The sequence below is a fragment of the Dama dama genome, chromosome 19 (assembly GCF_033118175.1).
Source record: "Dama dama isolate Ldn47 chromosome 19, ASM3311817v1, whole genome shotgun sequence".
NCBI classification, from domain to species: domain Eukaryota; kingdom Metazoa; phylum Chordata; class Mammalia; order Artiodactyla; family Cervidae; genus Dama; species Dama dama.
In genome coordinates this window covers 39,703,003-39,709,053 of record NC_083699.1, presented here as the reverse complement: position 1 = coordinate 39,709,053, position 6,051 = coordinate 39,703,003, and the positions used below count along the sequence as shown (strand labels likewise).

The following is a 6,051-nucleotide window of genomic DNA, read 5'->3' as shown; positions in this document are numbered from 1 at the left end:
ATTCCTTGTCCTCTGTCTTCCTTTCAGTTGTTTAGGTTATTATAATCATTCAAGGGGATTTAAACATTTAACATGGTCACCAGAGAAGCCCAAACATAAAGGTTTTGAATCTGTTGGGGAGAAAGGGGAAGTGAGACTGGCTATGGGGTGAGGGTGACATAAGAGAAGCCGAGCTCTATTCCCTACAGTGTGGTTGGGATTTTTTATTCCAAGAAGAAAATTAAACAACAGAGCTTTCTAGGAAAAAAAGAAAAAGAAAAAATTGCTCCTTCTACATTCTTTTCTCAATCCCTTCAGAAGCACGCATGTACATTTGATACCTGGAGACCCATTTCATTTTCTGCAGAGGCCTGATGCTGTTGAAAACTAGAACTAAAACTATAATTAATGAAACAATAGTCCTCAAATAGTTTTAAACCTACTGTGTTGGTCCTCTGAACAACACACCAGAGTTTAAAGGCAGAAGTACAAATATTACCCCAGGTTTCTGGGAAAAGCAGGGCCCCAAAGTGAAATGACTTACCCGGGGTCATACACCTGACAGATAGAAACATCAAAACAGCATCACTTTGGGACTTCCCTGGTGGTCCAGTGGTTAAGACTGTGTGCTTCCAGTGTAGGGTGTGTGGGTTTGATCTCTAAATGAGGAACTAAGGTCCCACATGCTGCATCGCATAGCCAAAAAAAAAAAGAAATTACTTTTTGGACTTTAGGTTCAGTATGATTTTTTTACTACATCTCTCTGCCTCTCCCTACACAATAATCTTTTAAAATTAAGTCTTTAAACTCTAGAGCTGAGTCCATGGAGTTACTAAAAAGGACTCAGAAAAAAAAGGAGCTTTCTGAAGGTTATATTGTCATCCTTCTTTCTCTGCTCAGTGTCTGGGAATCAAGGGAAGGGATTATTTTTTAAGACTGCTTTGAAAATTTGCTGGCCCACGATTACTTGACTAATGCCAATAACAAAATCCTGTATATCAAAACCATACTCTTTTCAGTTTTTCTTGGCTCATTACTTGTCTTAGCTGAGTGGCCAGCTATGTGCAAGTTTATGGGTAGGGAGGTTTTCTGGGAGCAATGACTGGTTATGTGGTTTCTGTTGAGATTCAGGAGCAAATTTAGGCAGATCCACTTGTGTTATCAGGGAGAGGGACCTGATACGGATCACACTTTCAGCTGGTTGACCCAGGAGCTTTGTCGAGCAGAGTCTAGACTGATCACACCTGGACCACACCTGGATCATGCCTCTCACTGGGGAGAGGAGTGCAGTTATTAATCAGAAGCTCTGATGCTGCTGTATCTGCCAGATGTGTGATCCTGGGTAAGGCATTTCACTGGAGCCCAGTGTCTGCTACTGTGGGCAGTCTGAGATCTTGAAGAAAACTAACCAATTTAGGGTGGCTAACCATGGGAGAAAATTTCCAGTTCCTACCAAGTAAGGCTAAGATTAAACGGCTCTTGCTGTCTTCTCTCTCAGTCACGATCAGCATCATTAAATCAATCATGAGTGGGACCTTGGAAAAGTCAAGGTATGGTGGCCAGTGCACTCAACTAGGAGCCTGTTTCTCTCCAGGCTCTGTATGGTCTTAGACAAAGTGATCTGCCTTTATGGGTTTCAGTGTCCTCGTCTTAAAGATAGGGATTGAACTACATAGCCTTTGACATTTCCAATCCTGACATTCTTTGGCTCTATCTAGAATATCAGATTCTGGCCCAGACCTGCTTCACAGAGAATGTTAAAAGATCCTCAAGCTTCTTGCCTTTGGTTTGCCTCTCTCTTCTCGGGGTTGCCAGGGTGACAGAGGACAGAAGCAGCACATTACCCCCCACAGTATTCAGAGGCCTTACTGTGATCACCCAACACTCACCTCCCAACTTCCCTAGTCCTTCCATCTGTCAGTGACCTTGTGGGTACCTGTGTATGTGCTTCATACACATGCTTCAGTCTGGTCTGACTCTTTGCAACCCCATGGACTGTAGCCTATCAGGCTCCTCTGTCCATGGGATTTGTCCAGAAAGAATACTGGAGTGGCTTGCTATGCCCTCCTCCAGGGGATCTTCCCAACCCAGGGATCAAACCTTCATCTCCTTTGTCTCCTGAATTGCAGGTGGATTCTTTACTGCTGAGCCACTGGGGAAGCCTTCCCAGTGACCTTAGGCTTGGGCAAATAAAACACACAGACATGACAGGAATCCCTTTATGCTGAGGGCTCTCACTTTAGAGAGAAGAAAGGGAGTCACAGGGAGGGTGAGACAGTCAGTTCCTTAGGGGGACTAAGATCCAGCCCAGACACACTGACATCCCAGTTGAGAGCTTATTTCATGGCACCATCATGCTGGGTATTTTCCTCTTTAAAGCTCTCACTTGGATATGATAGTATCTTCTGTTCAAGACTTTTAGAATCCTGAGGAAATACTTCTTAACTTAAATCAAGTTCAAGTAACTATCTGCCCTGCATTTCTATTCTATGTCCATTCTAACTCCTTCTTCTTGTCTCTTCCCCATCATTAGCGTTATAATCATATGTGATTCCAATAATTTATCTTGTGGTTTTTTAAAGAAAAAAAAATGTTAGATAAGAAAGAAGTGAACAATAAATAATTAACAATTAAATAATTTCTTATCTGAATACCTGTTCGGTGTACAAACTTAGAAAGCAAGTAAATGAAAGTAAGTTAAAACCTCTCACTCTCCCATTACTCAGAAATATTCACTATGAACGGTTCGATGAGTTTCCTTCCAGTGTTTCTTCTATACATACACATGCATACTCTCTATTTTTATCTTTTCATTGGTATTTCAAAGAGGTTTTCTTTGGTTTCCTATTAGTTGTGTAAGAGCTAATTCCTATAATTCCATATTACTTTTCTTTCCTAGTTGAATCCGGATTGATACGGAGCATGGTGTTGAAACTCCTAAAACCTTAAGAGCTAATTCCTATAATTCCATATTACTTTTCTTTCCTAGTTGAATCCGGATTGATACAGAGCATGGTGTTGAAACTCCTAAAACCTGTCAGGTTTGGATTTTAGTATTGACTTCCCCACCTGTACATATTTCAGAAATAAATTTTGAAGCTTCAGACAGTATGTTTCAAAACAGCTCCAGGGTTTTTTTTTATTTCCTAAAAGATCAGTTATTGACTAATACAGTTAACATTTATTGAACATCTGCTATACATATCAGACACTGTGCTAAATGACTTACATATATTTTGTTGCTTAATCTTAACTCCCTGCAGGTAAATATACTATTGTTCTCATTTCATAGATGAGGAAACTGGGGCTTAGGGAAGTGCTATGGCCCAACATTGCATAGCTAGTAAGTAGCAGAGTCATGATTCAAGTCCAGGCAGTTCAGTTGCAGAATTCATACTCTGGACTCAAAGTTAAGTCCCTCTTCAACACACCAAGCTGGAGGGGAGTCACCTATGGATAGGAAGGCAGGGTCTGGGGCAGTCAGTCATACTGTCAGAATATATAACCTGTGAGACTGACTTGCCGGGAAAGGCAGCAGGTGTGCTGGGTGAGCACTGGACACCGAGTCAAACAAGCATGGCCTCCATCCCTGCTCTTCCAACTCTCCAGTCATGTGACCCCGGACACGTCACTTTCCAGTCTGAGCATCAACTCTCACCTGTAAGAGTGGGTAACAGGATCCGTCTTAGAGGTGGCAGTAAGGATGAAGAATGATAACTTGTAAAAGCTCCTGACATGTTTCCAGGCATATAGTAAATGCTCTTAGAGCTTAGCTGAATCTGATTCTGATTAAAAAGTTTCAAGTTGAGACCTGATTTTTAATCTTGGATCCAACACACTTGGTATGTGATTTTGAACAAGATGCTGGGAACTTTCTAGGCCCAAGGACCTCATCTTTCAAGGAGATGGTTAGACTAGATGATCTCTATGATCTTGTCTAGGATCCTGGGCCTACAACTGGTTTTAAGAGGAAGGAATATGGCAGATGGTGTCTCTCCTTCTCAAATCAATATGAAACGAGGCCAGAGTCTAACAGTATGTTTCTTCTTAGCCCCTCTGACCAGTGGATGTTCTTGACTAGATCCAAGCTTTCGGAGCTTTCTGAAGTGTCTGATGGAAATCTCAAATATTTCTTAGAAGAAAAGGGTGAGGCCTTTGGTTGCCAGAATGCTGTTTCTTTTATTAGCCCTTCTAGGAAAAGAGAGGCCACAGCTTTATAGGTTTCCCAATGATGAAAGAAAAGAACTCTCTGACTTGCTCCAAAGAATACAGTTGGGAAATCATAGAACCAGATGATTTCCTGGGTCCCTTATGCTCAGTCATTCTGTGATTCAGCTATAAGCCAGCCAGCCAGCTACGTTCTAACTGAAGGGCTCCTAGGTGCTGAGCATCATGGACTATGGAGAAGTGATGTGGCTTTCACTCTAAAGATGCCTGAATCTGCCTCCACCCAGGAGCATAAAGCAAGAGTTAAAGAGGATAGACAGGTTTTTTCAAGATTCCACAGATAGGATATCAAGGTTTTCACCTATCTCCCTGGCCATTCCACATTCATCTTGGCTGGTGAACTTCTTCCAAACCTCTGACCGGAAAATGTCCTAAGGCACCTTTTCTTGTTTGTGCTTGCTTCCCTGAGGATCTTATTCAGTTTCACAGTTTTCATAAAATCTGAACAGCAACAACTCCTAAATTTCTATTTTCCACTTTGATTTCTCTCTGGGACTCCAGACTCCAAAATCCAGCTGCCTAGTCAGTCATTAACCTTTGCCTGTATATTTGGCTTCCCTGGCTGAACACCTCCAAGTTGGGGTTCCCTGTGTGCCCCTAGCTGTTTCAGATCCACTCCACCTTTAGCCCTTCTTTATTTTTTTGGTAAATAATGATTCCACTTGTTACAGTGGCTCAGGTCAAAATACCTAGAGCTGTGTTTGACTCCTATTTCTTCATGAGCTACAGACAAACTATCAGTAATACTGCTGGCTCTGCGTTAAAAAAAAAAAAAAATAGAATTTGAACACTTCTCACCATTTCCTTCTCCAAGCCACCATCATCTTTCTCCAGAATTATTATAATGCTTCCTAAATAGTGTCTATACTTCCACCTTGCCCATCTCAACAGAGCCTCCAGAGGGATTCTTCAACGGGTTTCCATCTCATCCAGAGTCACAGAAAGTCCTTCCAGTGCCCAGTGGGATGTGCACAAATGTACTTCACTTTCCTCTCTGTCCTCCTCTCCCACTGCTCCGGCCTCTGCTCTGCTCCTATGACACCAGCCTCCACTCTGTTCCTCCAACACCACACACACGCTGGTTCAGGGCCAAGGTCTTGCACCCTCTGCCTGCTGCTCTTACCCCATAACCAAATGGTCTGTTCCCTCATCTTTCAGCCTCTAGTAACCTGCTCAGAACATCTACTAGCAGCCTCTCTCACTTTGCATCTTTCTCCTTCACACATGCCCTATCCCTCTTCCCTGCTTTTTTCCCTTTTTAACTTTTATTATCATCCAAGCTAGTGTGCGTATTCTGGAGAAGGAAATGGCAACCCTCTCCAGTGTTTTTGCCTGGAGAATCCCATGGACTGGAGAGTCTGGCGGGCTGTAGTCCCAAGGGTCACAAAAAGTCAGATACGACTGAGCGACAAAACACACAACACAGTGTACGTGTTTACCTTGAATTTATTGTCTGTTTCACCCTGCTAGAAGACAGCAGAGCACAGTGTCCAGCGCTCAGTATATTTTAGATAATAGAGCGGGTGGCTGGCCAAAGACTTCGTGGAGGAGCATGGGTTTAAGTGACACTCTGAACCACAGGGAGGACCTGAGTGACCAGAGACAGAGAAAGGAGTGACTGGGAGAGAGGAACACTGGGCAAGGGCCAGATTCGGGGAGCACCAGCCTAAGGAAGTTATTCTCTGTCAGTCTATTCTTTCCTGGTTTTATTTCTCCCAGAAGATCTATTGTCTGTCCTTTCATTTTTTTAATTTAAAAAAATTTTTTTCTCTGCGCTGGGTCTCCTTGTGGTACACAGGCTTTCTCTAATTGCCCCCAAAGCATGTACAATCTTAGTTTCCCAAC

At 42.8% G+C, this 6,051-nt stretch overlaps 1 protein-coding gene across 1 annotated transcript in view; it reads left to right on the top strand.

Moving 5' to 3' along the window:
• The window catches only part of BCL6 (BCL6 transcription repressor), a 52,183-nt gene that overhangs the window by 728 nt on the left and 45,404 nt on the right, over positions 1 to 6,051 (top strand). The window lies entirely within an intron of this gene.